At 42.7% G+C, this 18906-nt stretch overlaps 1 long non-coding RNA gene across 1 annotated transcript in view; it reads right to left on the bottom strand.

Moving 5' to 3' along the window:
• Positions 1-1279: 1279 nt before the first annotated feature.
• LOC120096233 (uncharacterized) overlaps positions 1280-18906 on the bottom strand; it is a 37371-nt gene continuing 19744 nt past the window's right edge. Inside the window, exon 2 of the long non-coding RNA XR_005492414.2 lies at positions 1280-2486. This is a non-coding gene — a long non-coding RNA (uncharacterized LOC120096233). The remainder of the gene's footprint in view (positions 2487-18906) is intronic.

Genomic DNA, 18906 nt, shown 5'->3' with positions numbered 1-18906 from the left:
TTTAGTTCAGTAGCTTTTTCCATTTTACATTATCTTTGACAGTTGTGTCGATGATTTCTATGGAATCTTCTGCTCCTGAGATTTTCTCTTCTATCTCTTGTATTCTGTTGGTGATGCTTGTATCTATGGCTCCTTGTCTCTTCCTTTGGTTTTCTATATCCAGGATTTTCTACCTTTGTGCTTTCTTTATTGTTTCTATTTCCATTTTCAATTCCTTTACCTGTTTGATTGTGTTTCCCTGTAATTCTTTCAGGGAGTTTTGTGTTTCCTCTCTAAGGGCTTCTACTTGTTTACTTGTGTTTTCCTGCATTCCCCTAAGGGAGTTCTTTATGTCTTTCTTAAAGTCCTCCATTATCATGATCAAATGTCATTTTAAATCTAGATCTTGCTTCTCTGGTGTGTTTGGATATTCAGTGTTTGCTTTGGTGGGAGTTTTGGGCTCCATCGATGCCATGAAGTCTTGGTTTCTGTTGTTTGGGTTCCTGTGCTTGTCTCTCGCCATCAGGTTGTCTCTGGTGTTACCTTGTTCTGCTATTTCTGGCAGTGGTCTAAGCCATCTTCTAAGAAAGCATTAATCCTGTTGTTATGTCTTGGTGGGTCTTACAATGTGTGCATTTCCATAAGACAAGAGGTTTGCAAACATGCCTATTCTCACCTTCCTTACTTGAGTTCATTGTATTGGGAAATGTGTGTGTTATGCGTAGAAGCCTTGTCTGAGCTGCACTTTTCAGAGGGACACAATTCTATTCTTTTAAGGACATCACAGCCAAGGAGCAATGAATCGCATCGTCCAGATAACCAAGATCCTAAATAATTGGCAGAGGTCTCTCTTGAGCTTCTATTGCCAGGGAATAGTGCTTCTGTGTTTATACCAATCTCCCCTACCTTGATGAGTCATTGGTCTTGACAGTGAGCAATAATGGCCTTAAATCTTACACCTCTTGGCTCTGTTCACCATGTCAACATTTTCCCATCTGCATGCCTCCACAGCAGGCATGCAAGTTGACTTAGACAAATGTTGATCTTTTGTGGGAAAAGTGTAAACCCTAGTGTATCTGCAGGTTCTCAAATGTTTATCCATGCCTATAAATAACTTCCAGGCAGTTTTGCTTCTGATTATGCCTAAAATACTATTTCAGGGGCCTCGGAATGGTGAGAGTGTTCTCTTTCCTCTCTGATTAGACACTGCACGTTGCCACATTTAAGTAGAGTGCCCATAAACACATCAACTTCAACTTGCAAATCTGTTGTCTTGACTCAAGCCAGCATCTAATACAACTATGGGAGATGGTAGTTTTTTATTGAGAGTATGTTTTTCTCTTCAAGATATAGGAGATATTTAAGATAAAAGGAGGAAAAGGAAGGAAGGAGAGGGGGAAAAAGGAAGGAAAGCAGGCAGCTGCAGTGCATATTCCCTGTTTAATTAACAATATTGTCAAAGAAGTAAACTGCTTTTTGACTTAGAACTGAATTACATCCTCATGAACATCCATAAATTAAAACTGCCATTGTGTCAAAAAGCATGTAACAATATGATTGACAGAGCATCACAACTTACAAGTAGTCCACGGTAGAATGTGGCTCGCTGTATAAAAAGACTAGTCTCAGAAAGGATCCAGATGAAAGATTTGAAGAATAGTTCTTACAGGATGCTCATCAATCTTGTACCACAATAAAATTGAAAAATGTAAGCCAAACCATCTCAAGTTGGAGACCTGTCATTTGGCAGGTTTGTACCAACATGCAATTGTGAATCTCAGGTATCTTCTGCTCTCCTGTAGCTTCAGATCCTACCCAGACCATTTGTAGATGACATTACCATTTCATGATGTCAAAAGATTGGATATCCCCGAAGGTTTTAACCATTTTTCATGGACATTTATTAGTGAAATTATTATAGGGCGAGTCCTTACTGCTTAGGGATTTTGGTGAGTTGGGACTTGGTTGTTTATTCAGTTCAAGGGCCTATGCTCCATCACAGCAGAGGGGATGTGGCAGCTGGAGCCAGAGGACAGCTGGCACATTACATTCATAGTCACAAATCATGTAGAGTAAACAGGAAGTCGGGCTGGGCTTCTCAAGGCCCGCCCCCAGTGACGCACTTCTTCCATCAAGGTGCAAACCCTAAAGATCACAGTGCTTTCCCAAATGGCATCACCAATTTAAATACATGAGGCTGTGGGGGAACATTTTACATTTAAACTACAACAGGAAGCCATTAGAGTTTCCCTTTCCACAGTGTACTAGCTGTTTTGGGGTGTGTTTGAATTTTCTTTGGCTTAAGTGAGAGATGGCTGTGCCAGGTGGTGACATTCCATAAAGGAACAGTTTTTGCTGTCCAGGATCTCTGGGAAGAATTTGTACCCTTTATTAGAAGGGTATCAAGGAGATCTTCCACTCAGTCCGATGTCTCTTGACAGGAGATCTGGCCTTTGATCAACACTGGTGGCAGTGAAGGCAATGTCAACACAGTAGGGGAGAAAGTCCTAGAAGACAGAACATATGGAATGCATCAGCCTCCTTGCCTCTGGCTGATAAGGGAGGCCCCTGCCTCCTTCACAAATGCTAACATGTACTCAAAGCTTGGGGACGAAGACAATGGCAAAAGAAAGACTAGGAATTTGATGAATGGTGCAGTACCCCCTGAGCCTCACCAGGCTGTCTTCATAGGATGTCCTGAGTGGGCTTAGGATTGGGATTTCCAGACTGCTCTGAGGATGGACTGAAGAAAATGAGATGAAGAAAATGTCCTCTGATGAGATTCGGCTGTAAGCACATCCGTGAGGAGTTGAAGAGCAGTTCTGTCTTAATCACGAACTATAGTGGCTCTTATACCAAAGTGACAAGTGTGTGCAGGGAATATTCTGGGATTTTAGGATGTATCTGTGAGCAAACAGGGCACAGTCTCTGTCTGCATGCAACATGCTATCATAGTGGAGAAAAACGGGAGATAGTATAACGTGCTCATAGGTAATAAATATTTAGAGGGGAAAAAGGCTGAGCAAAATGAAAATAAATCAAGAAAGTAGAGGCTGAGAACCTCTGTCAATAAATTTTAAATGTGTTTGATCTACCTATTTTGTATTCATCTCCTATCAGTCAACTACCTATTATGCATGTATATATGCATGTATAGATATATGTATGCATGTATGTATTTGTCTATTATCTATCTGTCTATCATCTATCTATCTTCATTTGTCTATAATTTATCATCTATTCATCCTCTGTCTATCTATCTATCTATCTATCTATCTATCTATCTATCTATCTATCCCATCTATCTATCTATCCCATCTATCTATCTATCTATCTATCTATCTATCTATCTATCTATCTATCTATCTATCTATCTATCCCATTTATCTATCTATCTATCTATCTATCTATCTATCTATCTATCTATCTATCTATCTATCTCCATACCCCTTTCACCTAAAACTTTCCTGAGAGAGAGAGTCTTGCTAAGTTTTCAGTTGGGTCTTGATCTTGTCATTCTCCTAAGCAGTTTTAGTTTACACATAGGCTTGTGTCACAAGGCTTAACACATTTGCTTCAAATAAAATATTCTGACTAATAACAGTAGACTCTGATTCATGGGTCTTTGAGAGTCTTGCTCTCAACTAATTATGTCATAGAATATATATCTAACGACAAAATGTAAGAGTGAGACTTTCTAAAATAACACAGTGCAATAAAATGAGCATAGGAGGAAATTTCAACTAATTATTTTACTAGTTGTTCTCTTGCGGTAGGAAACAATCCATTGTTCCATTTTAGCTGTGATAAGACATTCGCTTGTTATCACCTTTAGACAAGGCAGTTCAGCTACATTTCTTTGAAGAAAACTGTAGATTGAGATCACAGAAGACAGTACTGGAGTGTTGACTGTACCTCCATGAGTATCCTGATGGCTGGCTTTTTGGGTAGAATGGTCCACATCTGCTGGTAGAATTCATCTTGCAACATGCCCTGTCACCAGTAACAACCAGTCAGACACGTAAATCCCCAGTGGTATAAAGAACTAGATCCAGGTATAGCTCCAATCCTGGACCCCCATTTAAGGTGGAATAAACCATTCCTCCAGCTGACATAAACATTGGCAGAACTCAGTTGTCCCCTGGAAATGGTCAGAAAAGTCTGTGTCCTGTGCCTTAAGGATAACTGGGAAGGGGCAACCTAGGAATGAGAGCTGCCTGAGTGGTCAGCTGAGGCCTCTGAAGGAACAATTGGAGCTCCATTTGTGGCAATCACTGGTAGTTACACCCCCAATTAAGTCATTGTCTTTACAGTACTGTTGCTGTCCTGCCAACCTTGGACCCTTAAGCTCTGCCTCTTGTATCCAGGTTGGTTCTCCCCTGGGAGACTTTATGATAAGATTCAATGTTCCTGCCAATTGTTCACCTTCTAGGTGAGAAAATAGGCAAGAATTCCATCCATTATCACCTACTTGGCTGCCAGGATTTATTGCTGGGGGTGCTCCTCTCTCTCCCTCCATCTTGAGCTGCTGGATTCTTGAATCTCTGTCTTTAAAGGTTCTGCCTTATTCTTTCCATCCACCAAACTTCAAATGCCACACCATCACACAATAATCATGATGCTACAGGCCGCACACAGCAGCCCTGGGGTCATTTTTTCATACATGTTGGTTAAGTTCACAGGCACACAGAGGTCCTCCAAGCAAGAGGTCCTCTTACGAAAAGTTCAGCCATCATGATTTCAACCACGATATGTTCATGAAGTTTGACTTAGATTTGAACTCCTGCCTTAGAAGTCAGAACTGGGTGGCTGGAGAGAGGACTCAGTGGTTAAGAGCACTGACTGCTCTTCCAGAGGTCCTGAGTTCAATTCCCAGCAACACATGGTGGCTCACAACCATCCATAATGGGATCTGATACCTTCTTCTGGTGTGTTAGAAGTCAGTGACAGTATATTCATAGACATAAAATAAATCTTTAAAAAAAAAAGTCAGAACTGGCTTGCTTCACTCATCTTTAACTAACCCTCCTTAGCATACTATCTACCAGAATTTCTATCCACAGCTGGTCTTAAGCTCTTTTGTGTTTACCTGGAGCATCACCCCACTGTAAGTGACATTGGGAGACTTTCTTCAGTTGTCTGTCTGTTTAAAATTACCCATGGCTCCTGTATGGATGGGTGAAGTTAGTTCATCCAAAGACTCGCACATCCTGTGTCTCCACAGTGCTCATTGTTTCCCCTCCAACACTGTGTGGATTGCTGCCCTAAGGAATGTCTTTGTACTTTTCTAGGAGCTAGGTAACCGGATCTCCCTGAATGGAAATTGTCCTTCGAAGACTTTTTGGCATCCGAGTTCACTTTCAACTCTGCAAATCTTATTTTGGAAAAAATGGTCATTTATAATATCAACATTTCTAGATCATGTTTTCAAGACAGCTACAGGCGCATGGAGCAGCTACATGCCAAGGCTGTCTACTTCTGATCTAACAGCTACATGCCAAGGCTGTCTACTTCTGATCTAACAGCCCCCTAGGTTGAAACCAGAGTGAGACTTGGAGACAGCGGCCAAGAGCCCCAAAACTCTTGGGGAATATTTATAATCCCCGAATTCAACCAAAATTGTTTCCACTCAAAATTAATACTTGGAAACAGATTTTAAAGCCCAAATTTAGATGCTGTCTACAGTCTTCTGGTCGGCTGTGGAGCCAGCTTTGTGAAATAAGAGCATTTGAAGCTGACTGAATGTAAAATTGATTGTCTTTTACATTGGACAAAGTATTTAAAGGGATGCGCTCTTTATCCGAAATCTTTCATAGCAAGAGCCAGAATTGGCCGACATCCACAGCCAGGAAGGGTGGGTACTGGGCAGGCTTGCGGATTGAACCTTTGTTTACATATGTGAATCCTTTCTGGCTTAAGGAAGGGGCTCTGCTTAGTGAATAGTTAGGGCTCATATTTAGGGAGGTAATGCGATCCAGTGGAAGGCACTTGGCCTCGAAGCTAGAAAGCTCAGTTCAAAGTGCTCCTTTATCAGTTCCAAGCTGTGCAATCTTGAATAAATCATTTAGCCTCTCCGTTTCTCCATAAATAAACGGAGGCCTACCAGTCCTGTTCTGCCTGCCTCTAAAGAGCTGATGAGAGGCAGGAAGAGCTGCCCCAATACCAGATGCATAGTTACTGTGTGCTGTTCCAGCATTAAAAAATTCCCTGTTCAAATCTCAGCAGTCTTTGCTGGCTCAGATCAGGGCATCAGACCTTGCGTAACCCAGTGCTTTGATGTGAAGACAGAAACATAAACAGAAGCAAAATTGGTTGCCCAAAAATGAGCCCTGGTTATGAAATGAATTCTAATTAGGGCACCATCTTTGTCCTAATGCCAAGGGACTCTCCTCTCCCTCTCCTCCTCTCCCTCTTCTCCTCTCCTCTCTCCTACTCTCCTCTCCCCTCTTGTTCTCCTCCCTTCTTCCCTCCCATTTCTTCTCTTATCCTCTTCTTCCATTGCACAGATTATCAAACGTAGCCACTCACAGCCAACTTAAGCCACTGAGCTGTCAATTATTCATATATTTCTGTATTCATGCATTTCACAAAATGTTATGAAGACATGTAAAGTTTCAGGCAATGTTCTATGTTAGGGCTGGCAATAACAGCCCCGAGTTTCAGATCATCAATAAATCTCACTTTAAATTTAAACTTACATTTAAATTGCCCACATATCAACAACCAAGGATTACTTTTTAATACTGTGTGGGCACAAACATTTTTGAAAATCTCATGGGATATATTTAGGCTTAAAAGTTGTCTGCTGTCCCTGAAATACAAGCGTGCTTGAGCATCTAACCTTCTCACTTGCTTCGTCTCTCCATGCCACCTGTGTGTTGGGAATGGAGGGGCCGTTTCCTCAGGCACATATGCATCTCATGGTAGGAGACAGATACAAGAACGTACAAGATGCATATCTCAGCTTGCAATAGCTGTAGCTAAAAGGTTTATTATTGAAAATATCTCGAGTCAAAAATGTGATTAGGATGCAGAGGAGAAAACCTGGTCTGTAATGCGCCTGTAGCATTAACATAATGCCCTGAGCTGATCCAGAGAACCCACACATGGGTGTGGTGTTGTGTTGCATTCTGAAATACCAGTGCTGGAGAGGTAGGTACAAGAGAATCCCTGGGACTTGCTGGAAAGACAGCCTAGGTGACTTGGTGAGGTTAGTGAGAGACGATATACCAAAAAAACAATTTGACTGCGGGATACCTGATGGTGATCTTTGTCCTATGCATCCTCGCATTCTCTCTCTCTCTCTCTCTCTCTCTCTCTCTCTCTCTCTCTGTGTGTGTGTGTGTGTGTGTGTGTGTGCGTGTGAATTTTCAAGAAAAATAAACAGTCTAGGACTGATGCGAGATCACAAGTCTGAAGATGATAGGCACAGACTTCCTACAAGACAATGAAGAATGACCATGGAAACCCGAGGTATGATTGGCTCAGGCATGCAGTAGCTACCTCACTTCTCTAACTGGCCAGATCTATAGTTCAAGTTTTTGAGAGAAGCTAAATATTCATATTATTTCTTAGAAACCTTCCAAGACTTGGCAGTCAGGCAGTGCTTCCAAATATGATAGTGACCAAGGGAAATGTGCCAGTGGGATGGACCTAGACCATACACTGTGAAGTAATGTCCTTCCAAAATGGAAACATTGCATCTTGAAGGGAGGGTCATTAAGGCTTAGGAAACAAACAACTCACAAGTTCCAGGAAATCCCTGAAACGTATAAGATTCATAAAAGCCACTTCTTCCTCAAATTATATAGGCAGCAAAAAATTATTGGAAAGAAGAGACTCTAACCTGTGAAGGTGTCTGCAAGTTGTGCAAGGAGTTCCAGAAATGGAACTTTCATGAGTCTTCACCCAAACTATGTGAACTTTTGTGTGATACCACTGCCTCTGAGTCACCCATGTCCTGCAAGTAGTCCTAATAAACTGACTGGCTCACCAAGCTATAGTTGGGTGTAATCATTTCTCTTATCTGCTGTTGGTTTGCTTTATTTGGTATTGAATAGATATTTATTCATAGCTCCCAGGTAATGTCACATGGTGACATGGTCCACCAGTTTGCCACTGTGACGTAGATTTTAGGAAAATATCACAATTAACAAGGCCTTTGCTAAGTACTAGCTGGTAAAGGGGAATGACCTGAATGGTCTATGGCATAGTAGCATTTGCAACTGTCCTAAGCCACAGACTTGAACTACAGTCTGACTTACAGAGCTAATGACTTCAATAAGACTTAATTCTCCCCTGGCAGAGAGGAAAAGCAGACTGAGTATTTTTGTCAGGAATGACCATGTACGTTTGAATTTAAGCAATAAAGTGGTAAGTGTTTGGTGGGAATTCTGAATGGGAAATTTGTGGCTTCAGGAAATGTGATTCAAGAAAAAGCCAGCACTTTAGATAAAATTTCCAGTCACAAATTTGGGGGTTTGGGAACGTCCTTGGCTGTTTCCCTAGAGAATCTTTGAAGAGATTTCTGAATGTGAATAGGAAAAGAAAATATTCTAGCTAAAATCAGGACCAGCAAAAGGAAGGCAAAAAAAAAAGTCCACTTATTCCCATATAGTGGCTCAGATCTCTTTTGAATGGGATATTCAAGCTGAAGCAACAACATTATAGGAAATATAAAACATGTCTAATAATGCTGTGTGATATATACATTATGTGCATATGTGCATGAGTGTATGCATATGTGTATATGTGGTGGGCATGTGTATAATGCATATATGTGTGTGATGTGTGTGTCTGAACTTGTGTGGGGATCACAGGGCAACATTGGGTATTGTACCTCACCTTCAGCCTTTTTGAAACAGGGTCTCTTGCTCTCTGTTGCATACACTAGACCAGCCAGTCTGTGACCTTCAGGAGACTCTTGTATTCACCTCTCACAGCCAGACTGGGATTAGAGACATTCACTACCGCCCTTGCCTTTACACAGCTTCTAGGGACCTAAACGGAGGCCCTCAGAACTGTGAGGCAAATACTTTAGCCCACTGGCCATCTCCCCAGCCTTCCTAATTGCTTCTGACTTATGATGCCTCAACCATAACTTTCTGGAAATCAAAGATAAAGGTCTCTTGTCCCCAAGCTCTCAAAGTACGTCACACATATGGCTTTTCTGGTTAGCATCAGCCTCAGCCTCTCCCTGACTTTGATTATAGTGATCTCTGTCTGATTTAACTCAATATCATTCTCAAAAAGAATATAGTAAGAATAAGCATGTGGGGAGGCAGGGAAGTGACTCAGTGAGTTAAAGGTTTGCTGCGAAAGCCTGAGGACCTATGTTCATATATCCTTAGCACATATATCAAGCAAAGTGCAGTACGATGATTTTGCAACCCACATGTTTCTATGGAAGGATGGGCAAGGAGACAGGTGTACCTCTGGAAGCTGCTAGGCCAGACCATCTGAGATGTGCAATGGTGAACGGCAAGCTGTCTCAAACAACATGGGAGGTGAGTTTGTTATCTGATCACCACTTGTGTACTGTGGTATCTCTCTGTACACACACACACACACACACACACACACACACACACACACACACACACACAGAGGGAAGGAGAGGGAGATAGAGGCAGAAAGAGACAGGGAGAGAGAGAGAGAGGGAGAGAGAGAGAGAGGGAGAGAGAGAGAGAAATGGGGGGGGGAGACAGAGACAGAAACAGAAACAGAGACAGAGATCACTGGTCAGAAAAGCCAGTGCAAATGGTCTCATCTAACCCCTTTCTCTGGAGAAGTTCTTGTGCCAGTCCTGCTTTATTCCTGTGTAAACAGAAGGGATAATACAGATCTCATAATGACAGCATTATCTTGTGTCATGCCTGGTATGCAGTTGGCGCTCAGTCCTTGCTCCTTTCCCATTGTTTCCTTCCAATGTTAACCAAACCTCTGAAGTCCTGAAATCCAAATGGAGTGTGTCCAAATTCTCTCATCTCTCCTAGAAGGCCAAGGGTGAGCTAATGGAGGATGACCTCAGAGTACCACCTCCAAATCCCAGGATTCCCTAGGTAGAAATGCACACTGAGTATTTTTCTCCAGCAACCCTGACCCTTGCCACACTTAATAAATCAATTAGTGAGCATGGTCCATTTATTCTACAGACCTTGGCTTGTTTTCCATCTGCTCAGCCTAAGACAGTCTTGGCCCACGAGGGGCTGTCCATCCAGAGAAGTGCAGCCTTGTAAACAGAAAGTGCCATAAAGTATTACAAATATGTATTGGGTGGCAGATGTTGGAGCCAGCTCACCCTCACATCTGGAAAGAATATGCACTGTAAGATTTTCTGAGCAATGCCTTCCCCAAAAACCTCTGTAAAAGTGGTTAGCATTCTGAGTGTACAGAACATGGTGGTGTGCTACCAGTGCCCTGAGCCCTGCTGAAATCGACAACTGTGTTGGCAGCTTGGAGGGCCCCTCTCCTACTGTAACAGCAAGATGGGGATTCTAGAGAGAATTAGATTTTGTGTCTGGGTATTATACAAACACATCACCCTATGAGAACTGCTTTACATCAAAGGGTGGAAAACACAACAGCTGGCCTTGAAGAAAGAGGAGAGGAAGGGAAGCAAGGGATCCTCAGGCTGAAGGACTGGTTCTGTTTGGTGAGCTGAACACAGGGCTTCCCTCTGAATGGCCTCTGCCAGGCATGCTGCTCTCCTGGCTGACAGAGCTCGGAATGAATGGCCTGTGTACTCCTGTTTTCACACAGTCCATCAGCTCCAAATGAAAGGTTTGCGCTGCAGCCAGGAACAGAAAATGATGACTCTGCGTCACTCTGGGAAACGAGGATAATTTAAGCAGACCCCAGCCTCAGAGATCTCTCAATGTGCTATCGAGCAGGGACCTCCCAGGACTGTTTGTCCTTAAGGCCCACCCACTGCTGTCAGCCCAGGTTTGCCCATTCTAAGGAACTCCCAAGCTAGGGAATCCCTTGTGTCCCTCTGTCATCTGGGAAGGAATTCAGATCTTTGGCTTCTTCCTTAGTGAAGAGATATGTGGTTTACTAGTAAAGGTTAAAAGTAGAAGCTAGCTATGCCTGGGAAAAGCAAAGCCCAGTCTATAGAGTGTGTGTGTGTGTGTGTGTGTGTGTGTGTGTGTGTGTGCGAGAACACTCGTGCTCACTCAGGTATGAATGCAAGTGTCTGGGAAATCCAGAAGAGGGTGTCAGAACCCCTGGGGCTGGAGTTACAGATGGTTATGAGCGTTGGGAACTGAACTGTTGTCTTCTACAAGGAGAGCATGCCCTCCTAACTGTTGGGCTATCTCTCTAGCTCCCACCTTTGTATTAAGACAGGCTTCCTCCTTTGTCCTGAGCTCATCCAATAGGCTAGACTGGCTCTCCTATTCAGAGATCTAGCTGTCTCAGCTCTCTAGCTCAAGAATTACCAAATGCCACCTTGTTCCCTACCACCCAACACATTCAGCTTTTCTTAAACGAGGGAACTGGAGATTGAACTCAGATCCAGTCTGATGGACTAAGTTATCTCACCCCAACCCCCAGGGGTATCTTGATACAGCTGACCATTGGTTAATGAGGCCAGTGGGCAAATCCTTGTAGAAGAGTAGACTTGTAGAAGAGGCAGCAGTCAATGTGAGCAAATGCTAAGCATTTCATCCCCACCTCCCTCAGTCACTAGGGACAACATTGCCTAGCTAAAGGCTCATTACAGAACTAATACTAGCTGCTTTGGCTGCCAATGACTCGTTTTACCCACCCCCTGTCACCCACCTTTGTGTGTATGTGCACACGCATGCACATGTTTGTACGCATGAAGGTAGTGTCTGCAGGGGCCAAAGTATCGTCAGACACCCTGGACCTGAGGTTGTGAGCAGGCAGATACAGGAGTTTGAAACAGAACTAGGGTCCTCTGCAGGGACAGCATTTGCTCTTAGCCACTGGGCCATCTCTCTAGCACCTTCTCTTTCTTCTTGTGTAATTTTCCAGGTATGTTCTCATGCACTACATACCACAGGCTTCAAATTAGACCATTAAGAGTCTGAACAGCTAATTGGCTGTCATGGGAATGGTGGGGCTTAAGGTGAACAGAAGGTTGTGTGTCCACGCTCAGTCCTCAGACTGTTCCTTTCCAGAGCACAGGCCCGGCAGTGCAATTTCCTCTTGTTTTCAAAAGAAACCAGGAAATTTGATTTTTATTTTAAAATGGTCATAAAAACATTTTTGTTACATGAATAGCTGTGTGTTGTGGATTGGTTCTAATACTATTTGTGTTCATTTGGCTCCCAGAATCACACGGGAAACTGCATAGTTGCCTGTAAGACGCTGAGGGGCCCTGCCTCCAGTTGGCCCTAATTGGTAAGTCAAGGTGCTGGTGGCCAATGGCTGGACAGAGAGTCAGAGTTGGGACTTCAGATTTCCTAGGCAAAGGGACCATGAAGGAGGAAGAGTTTTTAGAATCTCCATGATGGAGAAACAGAAACGTCAAGCTTGAGAGATTCAGAAGAGAAAGCATACAGTCATGTAAGAATCCGGGTAAGAGTGGCCCCAGGAGCCAGTCCCCTGATTAGCTCTGGGAGAGCAGAGATGAAACACAGATTTTAGTAAATAATAATTCAGGAATATTGGAAGGGAGGCATTGACAACATGGAAATTGGGGAGTGGCCCAGCCATTGAGCTGCTTTGTGCATATTAAAAATAAGGTGTTCTCTCTCTCTCTTTCTTTCTCTCTCTCTCCTCTCTCTCTCTCTCTCTCTCTCTCTCTCTTTCTCTCTCAGTGTGTGTGTGTGTGTGTGTGTGTGTGTGTGTGTGTGTGTGTGTGTGAGAATGTGGCCACACCCAGAGGACGTGTGCCGAGAGGTCAGAGGACAATCTTAGCTCACAGTCCTGGAGTTGCACCTTTCTTGAGTCAGGATCTCTGGTTGTTTGCTGTTGTACGTGTCAGGCTAGCTGTACTACAAGCTTCTGGGGGTTCTATCTCCATTCCCTCCCTTTCCAAAGAAGCATTGCAATTGCAAAAGCATGCTATTGTGCCCAAGTTTGTGTGACTTGGTGGGATTTGAAGTCAGTTCCTCATACTAGTGTGACAAGTGCTTTAAGCAATGAGCCATCTCCCTAGCCTTAATGTATTAGTTTGGTTTGTTGTAGTTCTAACAGTGTTCACCAACCTCTTACTTCATACATGGTACATTACTCCCCCTTCCCTCATTTTATTCTTTTTTTCTTTTCTTTTCTTTTCTTTTCTTTCCTTTTCTTTTCTTTTTCTTTTATTAACTTGAGTATTTCTTATTTACATTTCGAGTGTTATTCCCTTTCCCAGTTTCCGGGCCAACATCACCCTAACCCCTCCCTTTCTTTATGGGTGTTCCCCTCCCCATCCTCCCCCCATTGCCGCCCTCCCCCCAACAATCACGTTCACTGGGGGTTCCGTTTTAGCAGGACCCAGGGCTTCCCCTTCCACTGGTGCTCTTACTAGGATATTCATTGCTACCTATGAGGTCAGAGTCCAGGGTCAGTCCATGTATAGTCTTTAGGTAGTGGCTTAGTCCCTGGAAGCTCTGGTTGCTTGGCATTGTTGTTCATATGGTTTCTCGAACCCCTTCAAGCTCTTCCAGTTCTTTCTCTGATTCCTTCAACGGGGATCCTGTTCTCAGTTCAGTGGTTTGCTGCTGGCATTCGCCTCTGTATTTGCTATATTCTGGCTGTGTCTCTCAGGAGAGATCTACATCCGGCTCCTGTCGGTCTGCACTTCTTTGCTTCATCCATCTTGTCTAATTGGGTGGCTGTATATGTATGGGCCACATGTGGGGCAGGCTCTGAATGGGTGTTCTTTCTGTCTCTGTTTTAATCTTTGCCTCCCTATTCCCTGCCAAGGGTATTCTTGTTCCCCTTTTAAAGAAGGAGTGAAGCATTCACATTTTGATCATCCATCTTGAGTTTCATGTGTTCTAGGCATCTAGGGTAATTCAAGCATTTGGGCTAATATCCACTTATCAATGAGTGCATACCATGTGTGTTTTTCTGTGATTGGGTTACCTCACTCAGGATGATATTTTCCAGTTCCAACCATTTGCCTATGAATATCATAAAGGCATTGTTTTTGATAGCTGAGTAATATTCCATTGTGCAGATGTACCACATTTTCTATATCCATTCCTCTGTTGAAGGGCATCTGGGTTCTTTCCAGCTTCTGGCTATTATAAATAAGGCTGCTATGAACATAGTGGAGCATGTGTCTTTGTTATATGTTGGGGCATCTTTTGGGTATATGTCCAAGAGAGGTATAGCTGGATCCTCAGGCAGTTCAATGTCCAATTTTCTGAGGAACCTCCAGACTGATTTCCAGAATGGTTGTACCAGTCTGCAATCCCACCAACAATGGAGGAATGTTCCTCTTTCTCCACATCCTCACCAGCATTTGCTGTCACCTGAGTTTTTGATCTTAGCCATTCTCACTGGTGTGAGGTGAAATCTCAGGGTTGTTTTGATTAGCATTTCCCTTATGACTAAAGATGTTGAACATTTCTTTAGGTGTTTCTCAGCCATTCGGCATTCCTCAGCTGTGAATTCTTTGTTTAGCTCTGAACCCCATTTTTTAATAGGGTTATTTGTCTCCCTGCGGTCTAACTTCTTGAGTTCTTTGTATATTTTGGATATAAGGCCTCGATCTGTTGTAGGATTGGTAAAGATCTTTTCCCAATCTGTTGGTTTCTGTTTTGTCCTAACCACAGTGTCCTTTGCCTTACAGAAGCTTTGCAGTTTTATGAGATCCCATTTGTCGATTCTTGATCTTAGAGCATAAGCCATTGGTGTTTTGTTCAGGAAATTTTTTCCAGTGCCCATGTGTTCGAGATGCTTCCCCAGTTTTTCTTCTATTAGTTTGAGTGTATCTGGTTTGATGTGGAGGTCCTTGATCCACTTGGACTTAAGCTTTGTACAGGGTGATAAGCATGAATCAATCTGCATTCTTCTACATGTTGCCCTCCAGTTGAACCAGCACCATTTGCTGAAAATGCTATCTTTTTTCCATTGGATGGTTTTGGCTCCTTTGTCAAAAATCAAGTGACCATAGGTGTGTGGGTTCATTTCTGGGTCTTCAATTCTGTTCCATTGGTCGATTTGTCTGTCTCTGTACCCCCATTCAGTTTTTATCACTATTGCTCTGTAATACTGCTTGAGTTCAGGGATAGTGATTCCCCCTGAAGTCCTTTTATTGTTGAGGATAGTTTTAGCTATCCTGAGTTTTTTGTTATTCCAGATGAATTTGCAAATTGTTCTGTCTAACTCTTTGAAGAAATCGATTGGTATTTTGATGGAGATTGCATTGAATCTGAAGATCGCCTTTGGTAAAATGGCCATTTTTACTATATTAATCCTACCAATTCATGAGCATGGGAGATCTTTCCATCTTCTGAGATCTTCTTCAATTTCTTTCTTCAGAGTCTTGAAGTTCTTATTGTACAGATCTTTTACTTGCTTGGTTAAAGTCACACCGAGGTACTTTATATTATTTGGGTCTATTATGAAGGGTGTCGTTTCCCTAATTTCTTTCTCGGCTTGTTTCTCTTTTGTGTAGAGGAAGGCTACTGATTTCTTTGAGTTAATTTTATACCCAGCCACTTTGCTGAAGTTGTTTATCAGCTTTAGTAGTTCTCTGGTGGAACTTTTGGGATCACTTAAATATACTATCATATCATCTGCAAATAGTGATATTTTGACTTCTTCTTTTCCGATCTGTATCCCCTTGACCTCCTTTTGTTGTGTGATTGCTCTGGCTAGAACTTCAAGAACTATATTGAATAAGTAGGGAGAGAGTGGGCAAATCCCACTAAAATCAGGGACTAGACAAGCCTCATTTTCTTCTTATCTCAGTACTATTCTAATGAAATTGTTGGTTAGGCCAATAGCTATTATGTGCAATGTTTCCACTCACTGGAAGGAACAAGTGGATGTCCTGAGTGAATCTGTGTTGTTCACATGGGCACAGTCAGGCCAAGGACCTGGATCCCACAGAATAGCAGAGCCTTCCCTGGGTGAGGCTCAGAGGGATGGAAAAGCCTTCCTTGGGACAGAGTGTGAACACTAACAGCGTGTGCAGAAAATGTCCATTTTAGCTTCTTCTCTGCCCCCAGGTAAAACATCTTGAAGACTACTCCAGATACTGTCCGTAATGAGATTGGCTCAACCTGTCTGCATGTTCAGATGTATATAATAATCCTGTCTATGTGGTCAGATATATATAATAATCCTGTCTATGTGGGCAGATGTATATAATAATCCTGTCTGAGTGTTCAGATGTCTGTAATATTGCTGCCCCCTTGCTTAGCTCTATGTAATGACCCCATCTCCTTATTCAGGTGTATGGAATAATCCCACTGTCCTGTTCAACTATATATAATGAGCATTCTATGGATAATAAACATGCTGAGATTCTATAACACTTCCTCCTGGTTCAGGCATATGGAATAATCCTGCCTTGCTGTTCAACAGTGTACAATAAATGTGCCGTACTCTCATAGCCCCACCTCCCTGTTCACTGTTTGACTGATCCTCCCTCCCTGTTCAACTGGATATAATAAACATCCTGAGCTTCTGGGGTGGGGCAGTTTCTCCATCTGAGAGCCCAGGCTACCTGATACCAGCTTTCCTGTGTACATGTGTCTGCCTGCCGTCCATCCGTCCATCCATATCTATCTATCTATCTATCTATCTATCTCTCTCTCTCCCTCCCCCCCCCTCTGTCTCCAGTGACAGGGGTCTTACTATGTAGCCCTGGCTGACTGGGAACTCACATAGACCTGCCTGCCTCTGCCTCCCAAATGCTTCAGTTGAAGGCATGTATTACTGCGCCCAGCACCTTCATCAAGCTTCTTAATTTTAGTGGAAATAACTCAGCCTCTTGAATTCCTTGGTTCAGTGTGTCATTTTTTCCCTTTACTTTCAGTAGCATTCTCTAACACTCTCTTTCTATGCCATGAGTCAGTCCCACGTTTTCTTTGAAGACCTAGCCGTCCTACACCCTTCGCTCTGAGTAAGTGTGGTACAGAATAGGCATCGGATCTGCTGAGGGACTACATAAACAAAGTGTAGAGCAAGGGCAGATCTGCACTAACACTGCAGGAGAGACATCATCTTGTCCTGTTCTTGGATGTTCTTGCTTCCTATTCTGTGCCCACATGACTTCCCACATTTCATGTGTGTGAACCAGATCCCATAGTGAATTCTCTCACCTAGACAGGTGTCTGTCCCCTCCTCCACCTATTACCTATTATCTAGCCCCCTGTCTCCCTCTCCATTTCTCTCTCTCTCCCCCTCTCCACCTGTTATATATCATCTATTTATCTGCTATCACCTATCTATCTATTGATCTATCTATCTATCTATCTATCTATCTATCTATCTATCTACCTACCTACCTATCATCTACCTATCATACCCACCTATTCATGAACTATCTGCTCATGAGTTATCCTCATTGTTCTTTTTCTCCAGAGAGTCTTAGAACATATTTTATGTCTCTGTGAAATTTCATCCTCAAAGTCGCTGGGTTATCTCAAGAGTGTTTAGGAAAATTAAGGCTGCTATTAGCTCTTCCTTTGTAGGTCCTCTGCTAGGGCTGCTTCTGCTCCACAAGCTTCCCTTCTTCTACCTGACTCCAAAATCCTTTACCATCTTTTGTTGACACTTCTTCAGTTATTGTTGTCTTTGAGGCCTGTTAACTTTAATTTTTTAAATGTATTTGAGTGTTTTACCTATGCGATTGTCCAGGTACCACATGTGTGTGCTTGTGCCATCAGATCTTTGGGACTGGAGTTACAGTTGTCTGTAAGACACTGCATGTGTTCTGTAAAACAAATCTCAGTCCTCTGGAAGAGCAGCAAATGCTCCTAACTTCGGAGCTGTTGCTCCAGCCCCTCCTTTAAAAATTTTAGTTATTCAAAAAAGGACATTTGATATTTCATTTCATATTTTACTTAATTGTGAATGAATATTAGAGGGAGAGAGGGGGAAGAGATGGATAGATAGATAATAGATGATGGATTAATAGATAGATACTAGCTAGGTGATAGATAATAGATAGATGATAGACAGACAGACAGACAGACAGACAAACTCTATGTGTATATGCCCCCAGCACTTATGCCGGGGTTTGAGAGAAAGCTTGCAGGCTTAGTCTCCCTTTCCACCATATGGGTTCTTGAGATCATACTCTAGTTGACAGGCTCCATGACAAGCAGATTTATGTGCTGAGCCATCTTTCCAGGTCCCTAGTACCTTTCCTTTTTTGTTGTTGTTGTCTTTTATTGGATGGGAGAAAAATTAAGTACATATTGCCCGTCATGCTAATTTCAAAGAACCCTTCCATGTGGGAGGAGACTCTTGGAAGTGGTGAAAACGTTTACAGCATTGACAATGAAGGTGGTTTCATGGCTGTATGGGCATATGCTTATTTCCAAATACACCAATTTGTGTGTGTGTGTGTGTGTGTGTGTGTGTGTATTCGTTATCATATAGATTACTATATGTGACAAGTGTATGTATCTTAAATGTTACATTTATAATGTTATACGTCAATTTCCACTTCGATTAAACAGTTAAAATTTCTATAACCATCTATGAGGTAAACAAAAATAAAACTGAAGAGCAGAGGAGGAAAGCGAATCAATGGGCAGCTCAGCTAGCTTCCCAACCGTTCAGTCACAGCTTATGTCTTAAAACACAGTACCAATAACGAAGGGAAAGGCAAGGGTCCTGTTTGACCTGAGGGTGTTTAATCTCTTCAAGGACTTACCATGATGAAAACACGGAGGCAAGTGTTATGAAGCCACTGGAGCAAAGAAAAGTGGGGTTGCAAATAAAGCAGGAAAGAAGATGGAAGGAGGGTGTCACAGCAGGGGGAGGGGTAGGCATGCTCTCCTG

Source organism: Rattus norvegicus, chromosome 13 (genome assembly GCF_036323735.1).
Source record: "Rattus norvegicus strain BN/NHsdMcwi chromosome 13, GRCr8, whole genome shotgun sequence".
Lineage (NCBI taxonomy): Eukaryota > Metazoa > Chordata > Mammalia > Rodentia > Muridae > Rattus > Rattus norvegicus.
This window is presented reverse-complemented; position numbering and strand designations above follow the sequence as displayed.